Below are 11,858 nucleotides of genomic sequence, written 5' to 3' on the forward strand. Positions count from 1 at the left end.
AAGGTGAATGGCCCTTTCTACAATTTCTATTGGAGCCCTGCACTAACTGCTGTGGTGTGGAACTTTAACCTGATTGAATGACCATCACTAGGGCTGCAGTCACATTTTGTTTTCACACTAAATTAAATAGAAATCAGTGCTGGAAAAATATACTTGTAGAAAAACATGGCCGCGTGGACTGATCTAGAGAGCGCCATTGTGCATTTCCAGGGAGATGTGGGGAAATTCAGGGATTCTTCTCCTTTTCTTTGATGTCAAGCCTTTTACAACCGGATGGGTGAGTTCACTGGTAAGTTTTCTTGATTATTTAATATGGTCACAGACTTTCTAATATGTAACAATATTAGGGAAAAGCAATAAATATTGAGTGATATTAGTGAGGAAAAAAACAAAAATTATGGTCTGGGTGTCTGACTTTCATTTCTGGCACAACTTAATAGTGACTTACTAAAAGGATGGTTTGTGAGAATGTAGAAAGGGACGCTGTGATCACTAGGAACCAGCATGGCTTCATCAAGTACAAATCTTTTTGACAGACAATTTCTTTGAATAGGCTTACTAGACTAGGTTTCCTGAGGGGTTGGCAGAAAATACTTGGGTTTTCACAAAGAATTTGCTCCTGACTTTAATGATACCCACTTGTTAAGTTTGTTGTCTTGAATTCATTTTTTAGTTATGATTAGACTATGTGGAGCCTGAGATCCCTTATAATTCGGACATTCAAAGATACCCATGAGCAAGCTGGGAAAGTAATGACTAAGTGAGAGGCTGTCACGTAGAGGCAGAAAACGATGTGTTATGGAACCCAGGGCAAAGGTATAGACCTAGAAGGAAGTCTCTAGTGGAGGGCCATAGGTCTTTTACCTTGATTAAGTTCCATTCTGCTTTTGTGTAAAGGCTAGATGGCATAGCTAGCATGTTTGTAGCTGACATAAGTCAAGACGGGACAGGTGTCATGCCAGATGGCAACAATCAAAAGACCTTCAGCTACTTCCTAGAAAATGTTGGATAGTAAGCTCAGCATAATTCAACAATGCAATATGGTAGCTAAGACCACTCATGCCACAATAGCCACATTAAGAAATAAAAACCGCTCTTTATAGCAAGTCCAGAGCCAGACCATGCGAGATGGGCCGAGCGATCCGTGGTCAGAGGAAGGGTGCAGGCTCCATCTTCCACGCTCATGTGAAAGCACAGGAAAGGGGCTGCCAAGCTCCAAGCAGTTGACTTCGCCGAGAGGCATGGCTACATTAAGGGTATTGTAAAGGACATAATCCATGATCCAGGCCGAGTGGCTCCTCTTGCAAAAGTAGTTTTCTGGGATCCTTGCCGATTTAAAAAGAGGACAGAGTTCATTGCTGCTGAAGGCATCCATACCGGCCAGTTTGTGTACTGTGGTAAGAAAGCTCAGCTCAACATTGGCAATGTCCTCCCCGTTGGCACTGTGCCTGAAGGGACCATAGTGTGCTGTCTTGAAGGACCGGGATAAGCTTGCCCGTGCACCTGGAAACTGCCACGGTGATTTCTCACAATCCTGAAACCAAGAAGACACAGGTAAAGCTACCTTCAGGCTCTAAGAAAGTGATGTCTGCCAACAGAGCTGTGGTTGGTGTTGTTGCTGGAGGAGGTCATATTGATAAACCCATCCTTAAGGCAGGCCATGCCTACCACAAATACAAGGCCAAAAAAAAACTGCTGGTCTCATGTCCGGGGTGTGGCCATGAATCCTGTGGAACATCCCTTCGGAGGAGGTAATCACCAGCATATTGGAATACCATCCACTATTTGAAGAGAGCCCCAGCTGGATGAAAGTTTGGTCTCATTGCTGCCAGGGGTACTGGTTGACTTCAGGGTACCAAGACTGTACAGGAGAAGGAGAACCAAAGTACAGAATCCTGACATTAAAATTATTTTGGAAATTGTATTAAAAAAAACAGTGTGTGTGTGTGTGTGTGTGTGTGTGTGTGTGCATGCGTGCGTGCGTGTGTGTGTGTGTGTGTGTGTGTGTGATATAAGCCTGTAATCAATCCCTGTTACCAGGAAGGCAGAGGTTGAGGTATTTCGAGCTCAGTAGTTCTGAGCTGCAGTGGGCTAAATTGATCAGGTGTCTGCACTATTTTGCATGGATACGCTGATCCCCTACAATTACTGGGATTCCAACAAAAGGACAAACAGGCCCAGGTTCACCCTGGAGCAGATCAGAACTCCTAAGACCCTCTGGCCTGGAAAAATTGAGGAGATCCAGGCTGGGGTAGGATCTGAGAGGCCCAGTAGCCTCTGTCCAGGTCCAGCCCCACCTGGCATCTGGTGGCCAGTTCTGGGAAGCCCATTTTGGAAAGGCCATTGGTAAACTGTAGGATGTCCAGAGTAGGGTAACCAACCACGCGGATGTGAGGACTATTGACTGTGTCATTTATCAAAGGAACTGGGGCTGTTTGACTTGGAGAAGCAGTAGCCTGGGATGGGGGAGGGAATGAGTACGTCTTCAAATTCTTGAAAGACTTCTGGGAGAAGAGGTGTTAACTCTTGGTCCCACTGAGATAAACCAGGCATGATCAATCAATCCATATTTATTAAGCATCTCTACCACCTGCTAGGTGCTGTGCAAGGTACTGGATAATGAGGTGTGGAAGTTGCAAATAGACCAGTTTACAGTGGAAGGGGAGGAGGTTCTTTTCAGTGAGAATTGTCCCCAAATAGAATGAGCTGCTTTGTGAAATGGTGGGTCCCCCTCCATTTTCCCCCCACTGGACAGCTTTAAACAGAGGCTAGATGGTCACTTGTAAGGGACAGCACCACTTAGGCACATGTGGGAGTGGCTATCCCTGAGGCCCCTCCCACCCTGACATGCTGTAATGTGTGGTGGCTCTCTAAGGAGGTGACCTGCCTCCTGCCTGGAAAACACTGATCTCTCAGGAGACCGCAGGTTTAGAAAGTCCATTTACACTTGAAAATGTTTGCAAAGTGCTTAATTCCCCCCTCCCCCAAACACCTAGTAATTCACACATGAGCCAGTTTACAGCTATTAGCATCTGACAAGCACACCCCTTTTCAAATGCCTTCCTAGTTTGCCTTATTAGCATACCAGACTCACATGGCTGTCTCTGAAATGGAACTTTGAGGTGTCTCCCAAGAAGAAGTGGGGAACCAGAGAAGAGCTGAGAAAATGCATCTGCCTTCATTGCAAAAGTGGGGTAACAGTGGGGATTAGGTAATATACTGCAAGACTCAACGAGCTGGCTGATTTTCATCAGTCAGTCAATAGGTCAGTCAATTAGCATTTATTAAGGGACTACTATGTACTAGGTATTGTACTGAGAATTGGGAATACAAACGGAGGCCAAAAAGAAGGCTGCTCATAGTCAAACGGGGGATACAATGTGCAAACGCCTATGTATAAATAAGACACATGTATGTGAACACACATGTGTGTATACATAAACACGTACATATATGTTTATGTATACATTTCCATGTATATATACATACTTAGGTGGCGCAGTGGATAGGGTACCATGCCCGGAGTCAGAAAGACCTGAGTTCAGATCTGGCAAGTCACTTAACCTCTTTGCCTCAGTTTCCTCATTTATAAAATGAGCTAGAGAAGGAAATGCTACTACTTCAATATCTTTGCCAAGAAGACCCCAAAAGTGGTTATGAAGAGTAAGACACAACTGATAATTGAACAACAACATGTGCACATGTACACGTAGACTATATATGTATATATAATAAAATACATCATATGCATTGTGTACACATAAATACACAGTGTGTATTTATGCACATATACACTAAATTGAGGGTGGTCTCAGAGGGAAAGCACTAAGAATAAGGAGACTGGGAAAGTCATCTTGCAGAAGGCAGAACTTTAACTGAGATTTGAAGGAAACTAGGGAAGCCAGGACATGGAGGTGATGAGGAAGCACATTCCAGGAATGAATGAGAGCCAGTAACAATCCCCAGAGAAGAGATCGGAGAGTATCACGTGCAAGGAAGATGAAGGAGGCCAACGTCACTGGATCAGAAATAAAGTGTAACAAGACTGAAAAAGGAAGAAAGAGTGCTAAAAGTCAAACAGAATTTTACATTTGATCCTGGGGGTGATTGAATAGGAGGGTGATATGGCCATACATGCAACTTAAAACTATCAATTTGTTGACTAAGTAGAAGGTAGATTAGAATAGGAAGAGATTTGAGGTGGAGAGACAGATGGGCGTCTTACTGCGATAGTCCAGGTGTGAGATGATGATGGCCTAGACCAGGGTGGTGGCAATATCAGAGCTAAAAAAGGGAATGTATAGCAAAGGTACTTGACAATCGATCGCATATGGGAGGGAGGAAGGAATGCACACACAAACACACTCAGAGAGATAGTCAGAGAGAGACAGAGATAGAGACAGTTAGAAAGAGACAGATAGACACAGAGACAGAGAGACAGAAAGACAGAGGAGGAGAAGAAAGAGGAGGAGAAAAAGGAAGAGAGAGAGAGAGAAAGAAAGAAAGAAAGAAAGAAAGAAAGAAAGAAAGAAAGAAAGAAAGAGAAAGAAAGAAAGAAAAAAGGAAAAGGAGGAGGAGTTTAGGATGACATTTCAGTTGTGATTGTGAACCTATATGACTAGGAGGATAATAGTACCCTTTATAGATATAGGAAAATGCAAAGTAGGGGAAGATGATGAATTAAGTTTTGGATTTGTTGAGTTTAAGATGTCTATGGGAAATCTAATTTGAGATATCTAATAGGCAGTTGGGGATGTAAGACTGGAGGACATGAGAGGGGTTAGGGCTGGGCAAATAAATATGAAAGTCATCTGCATGAAAATGATAATTAAAACCATGGGAGCTGATGAGATCACAAAATGAAATAGTATTTGAGGGAGAAGAGAAGAGGACACAAGATAGAGCCTTTGGGGATATCCACAGTTAGCAGAGGTAACATGGATGAAGATCCAGCAAAGGAGATTGAGAAGGAGCAGTCAGAGAGGCACAAGGAGAGCCAGGAGAGAGCAAGGTCATGACAGTACAGGGAGAAGAGAGCATCATGGAGAAGAATGAGCTCGATGATGGCAAAGGCTACATTGAGGAGAGCAAGGTTTGAGGAAAGACTTCTATTTGGCGATTAAGAGATCACTGATAACTTTGGAGAGAACAGATTCATTTGAATGAAGTTGGAATCCAGACTCCAGTTAAGAAGAGAATGAAAGGAAAGGAAGTGGAGGCACGTATTTATCATCATCCTTCTCAAAGAGATTCACCAAAAACCATAAGAGAGATATAGGAAATAGAAGGTACTAGATGGAAGGATCAGGTGATTTTTTTGGAGCTTTGAGGAAATGTGGGAAAGTTTGTAGTCAGCATGAAGGCAGGTAGATGACTGTGGGGTGAGGACTGGAGATTAGTGAGAGAGTGTGGAGGATAGAAGACATGATATGATGCAACAAGATTCCTTTTGTATGTAGAGGGGTTTGCTTTGGAAAGGAGATGGCCACCTTGTTATGTGAGTTAGAGATAAAGGAGGAGTTTGTGGCAAAAGCCATGTATCTGAGTGAGAGATGTGGAGGAGCAGAGAAGAGAAAGCTTCCACAAATGACCTTACTTTTTCAGTACAATATGAGGTAAGGTTCTTAGCTGAGAGAGTGAGGGGGAATGGGAGCCATGAGAGCTTGGAAGAGGGATGAGAGAGTTTGGAAAAGCCCCTGTGGTAAACTGCTTGGTTACTCCACTGGGAAGTATAGAAGTGATGCTTTGATGCAGTGAGGGCCCGGTTGAGAATCTGTAGCCTAAACTTGTCATGGATCAATATGGGTTTTGGAATTTTCTCTAGTTTCATTTATCTGTAAGTGAGCAGGAGTCAAAGCAGTAGATGGTGGGAGGGATCCAAGGCTGGTGTTTGGTGAGGGATGATCTCCATGAGGTAAAGCTACAAGAGACTTAGAGAAGGGCACACTATATATACAACAACTTCCTTCCTCTAAATAAATATTAAATAAACAATGGTCCTTAATTAGGCAGGCAGCTATCTTCTTCACATGTGGCTAGTTAATACAAAGACAAATGCAGGAAAAAAAAACCCAATAACTTCTTTAGATTCTGGTGTAATTGATTCTTTTGTAGGTAGAAGTCCGACCTACTTATTCCTCTGCTCCAAAACCTTCATTTTCTCCCTATGTCTATTGAATAAAGCTCAGATTTCTTGACCTGGCATTCAAGACCCTAAGCACAGCACTTCACACACACTGAAATACTCAGCCTAAAAAGAAGCAAACAACAAAAAAACTTCTATACTATATTTATTTGATTTTCTCTCTACCAGAATGTGAGTTCCATGGAGGCAAGGACTGAGCCTCATCTAATCTTTCTATCTCTTCACTCTAGCTCCACATTCTGCTCAGAGTAAGGACCCAATGAATGGTGGCTGCACTGTGGTTGAGTGGTTAAAGGTAGGAGCTGGGAACGTACCTCATGGGCTGTAAGGTCATAGCCAGTGAATTTTTCTTGTTGGCTACAGTGGGGATAGTAGCTAAGGATGGATGCCTTCTTAGTTGATGCTAGGATTCTAGATTCATACTGCTCTCTCTCCCATTGGTCACATCAGAGAACTGATGGCATGATTTCTTTTTTTGTATGTTCTTAATAAATATTTATTGATTGCTTGAACTTGGATGATTGTAATGAGTAACCATGAATCTCAAAGACTTATAAGAAAGTCTAATCCTCACTCCCTGACGGGGAGGTGATGGACTCGGGGTACAAAATGTGATGTATATTTTTGGATGTGGCCAACTCATCATGGATGTGTTTTGCATGATTGGCTATATTTGCTTAAGGTTTTTTTTTAACCTGGGGAAGGAAATATGGAAGGAAGTAGTGATAAGTTTCCCGAATGGAAAAGGAAAGAAAAGAAGGTCATTGAAACTTTTTTTTTCAATGCAGAGAACAGAAGAAAATGCAAGCAAGCAGGCAAACTTTGAATTCATAATATTTATATATATATATATATATATATATATATATATTTTATGTATTGATACATCATTTGATGTTGTATGATATAATACAATATTATGCTATATATACATATATACATATACATAAATGTAAAGTTATACATGTGTTAATTATGCAAAACATTTCCATAATGCTCATATTGCGAAAGACTAACTGTATTTCCTTCCATCCTATTCCACCCCTCATTTATTCTATTTTCCCCTTTCACTCTGTCCGTTTTCAAAATTGTTTGCTTCTGATTACCTCCTCCACCAATCTGCCATCCCTTCTATTATTCCCCCCTCTTAAACCCTTCCCCCCTACTTTCCTGTAGGGTAAGGTACCCAATTGATTATTTATGTTATTCCCTCCTTAAGCCAAATCTGATGAGAGTAAGGTTGATTCATTCCCTTTCACTTCCCCCCTCTTCCCCTCCATTGTAACAGCTTTTTCTTGCCTCTTTTATGTGAGATAATTTACCCTATTCTATCTCTACCTTTCTCCTTCTCCCAATATATTCCTCTCTTACCCCTTAATTTTATTTTTTAGATGTCATCCTGAAGGCATGATTCCTTTAAGATCTGCTGACTTCCCAGATTTAGCTAAGGTGGTGTTGCAGGAGGACAGGAAACAGTGACCTATAATTTCTGCTGTGAATTCCTCAGTGATCAAATGAGTCCCTTTAATGCATTAATAAAGGTAAACTGGAAGAGCACTGGGGTCATTTGGTGAAGGGAGTACATCTTTATTTTGGAAAGACAGAAGGACATCAGGGTTGGGGTAAGACTTCATCAGTGCCTCTGCCCTTTGCCTTTATGGCTAAGAAAGTCCTATCTTTTGGTCCCAAATCAAATGATCCTTCCTTTATGAAACCCCTTAAGTTTGACCTCCCCCTTGAAGGTCACAGCTCCTCTTCCCCTTTGTTATTTTTTGCTGTTCCTTAATGAAATCAGCTTGTAATATTCCAAGCTATAGTTATGGGGTTGGTGTCTCATCTCTCTACCAGACTGTAAGCTGCATGAAGACAGGGACTCTCTCATTGAATATTTTCTTCCATGCCTAACAGGAGTTCTGTGCATAGTTAGTATATGTTTGTTGAATGAACAAATGAATGAGTTAGAAGAGGCTGACAGTGAACAGATAAGGCAAGCATAATGGAGTGGACAGACCATATTTACAGAGTGACCAGAGCAGCAGAGAGCAGGACAGTCAACTCTGTGGGAGCTGGTCACTCCAACAACATCCCAATATGACAAGATTTTCAGGTAGGGACCTGGAGCAGCTGCAGCTGCTGTGGATTGCCTGCTACAGCACAGATCCTTTCTGCTGAAAGTCAGGCTGTTGGGCTCAGCCCACCAGCCTATTGGAAGGTGACAATGTATTATTACCAAAGAAGTGTTGGGCTCCAATCAGGGGTCTGGGACTTGAGTCATGTTCTGCCAGGATTAGCATCCTGACTATGGGGGAATAACTCAATAGCCTTGGGTGCCTGGTCTGCCCCAGAAACCAAGAGAATAGTGGGGCTCCCCCAAGAAAATGAAGTGGACCCTTCCTACTCCAGCAGGTTTCCCAGTGGCTATAAATGGCCCTCTTCAAAGAAAGAGTCACAGGCCACTTGATCAAAATTTCTGCTGGCTCATATGAGACAGGCAAGCAACCTCCTCACCAGACCAGTGGACCAGAGCTGTACCTCTAAGCTTGCCATGATCAGATCAGCCACAACATCAGGACAGAGAGACTAAGGAAGCCAGTGGGTCATTTTAGGGCATGAACTCCCTCTTAGCAGGATAAATAATGAGATGCAGAATGGGGTATAATGGGAAGGTTTAGGGCTTGAGATTCAGAAGGCCTGGCTTCAAATACTGCTTCTGCCTATGTGACATTGCTCAAGTCTCTTCATCCCCAGGGCCTCCATTTCCTCATATGTGAAATGAGGGACTAGATGTCTTCTGAGATCCCTTCCAAATTGAAATCTATGATTTGAAATCGAGTTCCTGAAAATAGAAAGGTCCTGTTTATTAAGAATTTCATATCTCATTTCTCATACCTGCCTATTCTTCCCCTCAGTGTGTTTTAATGTATCAGAAAAGGTTCAAGTTTGGCATTCTGTTCCAAGAATCATAACCAGACTTCCTGGCCCTGGGAAAAATAATGATCACCACTACTAAAATATAATAATAAATAGCAATAACATATTTATTTAGCACATTAAGGTTTACAGAACACTTTACATATGTTATCTTGCTTATCAACATATTGCAAGGTAGGTGCTTTTATTATCTCCATTTTACAGATGAGGATGCTGAGGCAAAGAAAGATCAAGTGACTTGCTCACAGTCCTACAACTACTAGGCATCTGAAGTAGAATTTGAACTCAGGTCTTCTGGACTCCAAGTTAGGTGCTCTATCCACAGTGTACACTTCATTGGGTAAATGGAGACCTTGGGGAAGAGCCCTCTGACCTGGGGACCCTTGTGTGTATGGTTTTTGTATCACCTGCCAGATGAAATGGTACCTGTTGAGGACAGGGACTGTTTCTTCTTGGTCTTTCTTTCCCCAGTGCACAGCACAGTGCTTAGCATCTAAGAAAGATACAAAGTCAGTGCCTGCAGAACCACTGCGGGGGCAGATGGATCACTCGATTGGGACACTGCCTGAGGTGAGAGATAGAATGAAGAAGCACCGACTGCTTATTCTGTACTGAGCACTGGGCTCAGGCTACATAATGAAGGCAGCCCCTGAAATCAGAGAGACACACCACAACACAGAGCCTTCGCAGCCATGGAGGAGAGTTTGGGACTGAGACATACAGGAGTGAAGACTGGGGCCATAGGGGCCTGGACTGATGCACCATTTCCAGCTGTAATAGCAGTATTGGTTTGGATCCAATGCCAAAGCTCCAGAACAGTGGGGGAGGGGGCACTCACCTGTCAGCTGGGTAAATGCACAAAGATGATCAAGATGGAAAAGGGACGATGGCAGAGGCAAGGGAACCCTCGAGGTATCTGCCAATCTAAGTAGCACAGGCCCCAGAGCTCGGGTTCCAGAATTGAGAGAGTTAAGTCCCCCAGGAGGGTGCAGTAGCAGGCAGAGAGGACAGCAAGATAAACGAGGTGGAATTTGAAGTATGGCTGGATATAGTGAGTTAAATAGCTAAATATAGACAGAGACCCCAGGATCCTTTGAGGTCACTGCTGAAGAGGTGGCATTATAGAAAAAAAAAAATAGGATCTCACCCGGGGGTGAGAGAAGGGCAGGGGAGGAAGCACCATTTTTGGGCAGCTTCCCATTTTAACTAATTATCTTTACTAATGAGGTGGGAAATTGCAACTACACTATTCCAACCTGCTGAAAAAATACCAGAGATTTCAGTACCCAGTAAATTTCTGGCCCTTGGGGCAAAAATTCACTTGTTTACACTAGTTCTTGCTCTGTCTTTTCCTTCAGGAAGCTAAAATTCATTTTAAAGTAAATCTGCATTGTTAGTTATGGAGAATGTGTTCCATTTTTGGTATGATATTTAAAAGTCAGTCAATTAGATGGATGAGTAATCAAAGAGATAAGATTAGTCAGAGAGAAAGGAAGAATAGGTCATGGAAGAAAGAAAAGAAGGAATTTCACAAAGGAGCAGAGGAGTAAAATGCAATACAAATAAACAGAAAAAAGATGAGACCCAAGAACACAGGCTTTGAGTACATCTGAGTTTGCACCAATGAGCACCATCACTGGCACAAACATGCAGAAGACCTTTAGGTGCTAAGCCCCAAAGCACCTCCTTTTCCTACTGTACTACAGACTGTCACACTTGGAAAGGATCTCCATGACTGCTTAGTCCCACCTGTCCCTCCCAGAACTCTCCATGTAGCAGCTTAGACAAATGGCCATTCTTGTTCTGCCCGAAAGGGCCAGTGAGGGGAACCCAGAAGATCTTGAAGAAGCCCATCTCCCTTCTGTGCGGTATTAGCAAGATTTTCCTTCATCAAGATCAAATTAGCACCTGGGAAGGGCTCCATGGCTTCACCAGATGGCCAAAAGTGTCCTACTATAGACCCAGAATGCACTTTTTGAAAGTTATTTTTAAAGGAAATTACATATATAACTCCTATTAGGTTTACCAGTCATTTTAGAATTATCCCATGCATTTTAAACACCGGAATGATAATGATGAAATGATGGTCTCTCTTTTCTCCATCTTGGGTGGAATTTTCTTCAACTTGCTGCCCTGCTTGGTTTCAATTCCATGGAACAAGATGCTTCTCTCAGAATAAGGGCACCACTTCTAAACTCACCATGATGTTGCTACCTCAACCCTTGATTAGCTCCATCTCCCTCAAATTCCTCTCTCTTCTGATTGGAAGACTGGAGGGCAGAGCACTAAACTCCTTCCAACACCTTCTTTTACGCAGGGTTGCAAATGGACTCTCAGATAACTCCACCTTGCATTTGCTACCCTGCCTGGTTTCAACACCATGCTTGGTACCTCCTGATATCTCTTTCTGTACTCCTTTCCTGTATCTTTTGGTGTGTTATCTCCCCTTTTAGATTATAAACTCATTGAAGGCAAAACTTGCCTTTCTTTTTATTCATTGTAAACTCAGAGCTTACCAGAGTGCCTGGAATATCATATGTGCTTAATAAAGGTTTATTGGATATTGGATTGGAAACCACCTGCCAGGAAGGCAGGTTTCTTCTCTTGCCCTTTCCCTGACTACAGCCATGACACTTCAAGGAAATTGAGCGGAACTCAAAAACCTCAGGAGGGGTATAAACCGTCCCATGAAGAAAACACTGATCCCACTAAATGTTTAATGGCCTAGCAATCAAGTTAGGATTGACTCTAACCAGCATTACAAAGGAGCCATGTTCTACTG

At 42.7% G+C, this 11,858-nt stretch overlaps 1 pseudogene; it reads left to right on the forward strand.

The window, feature by feature from the left end:
- The first annotated feature begins 1,128 nt into the window (after positions 1-1,128).
- Positions 1,129-1,789, forward strand: LOC118851708 (annotated as a pseudogene).
- Positions 1,790-11,858: the final 10,069 nt, after the last annotated feature.

The sequence above is a fragment of the Trichosurus vulpecula genome, chromosome 5 (genome assembly GCF_011100635.1).
Source record: "Trichosurus vulpecula isolate mTriVul1 chromosome 5, mTriVul1.pri, whole genome shotgun sequence".
In the NCBI taxonomy this organism is placed as follows: Eukaryota; Metazoa; Chordata; class Mammalia; order Diprotodontia; family Phalangeridae; genus Trichosurus; species Trichosurus vulpecula.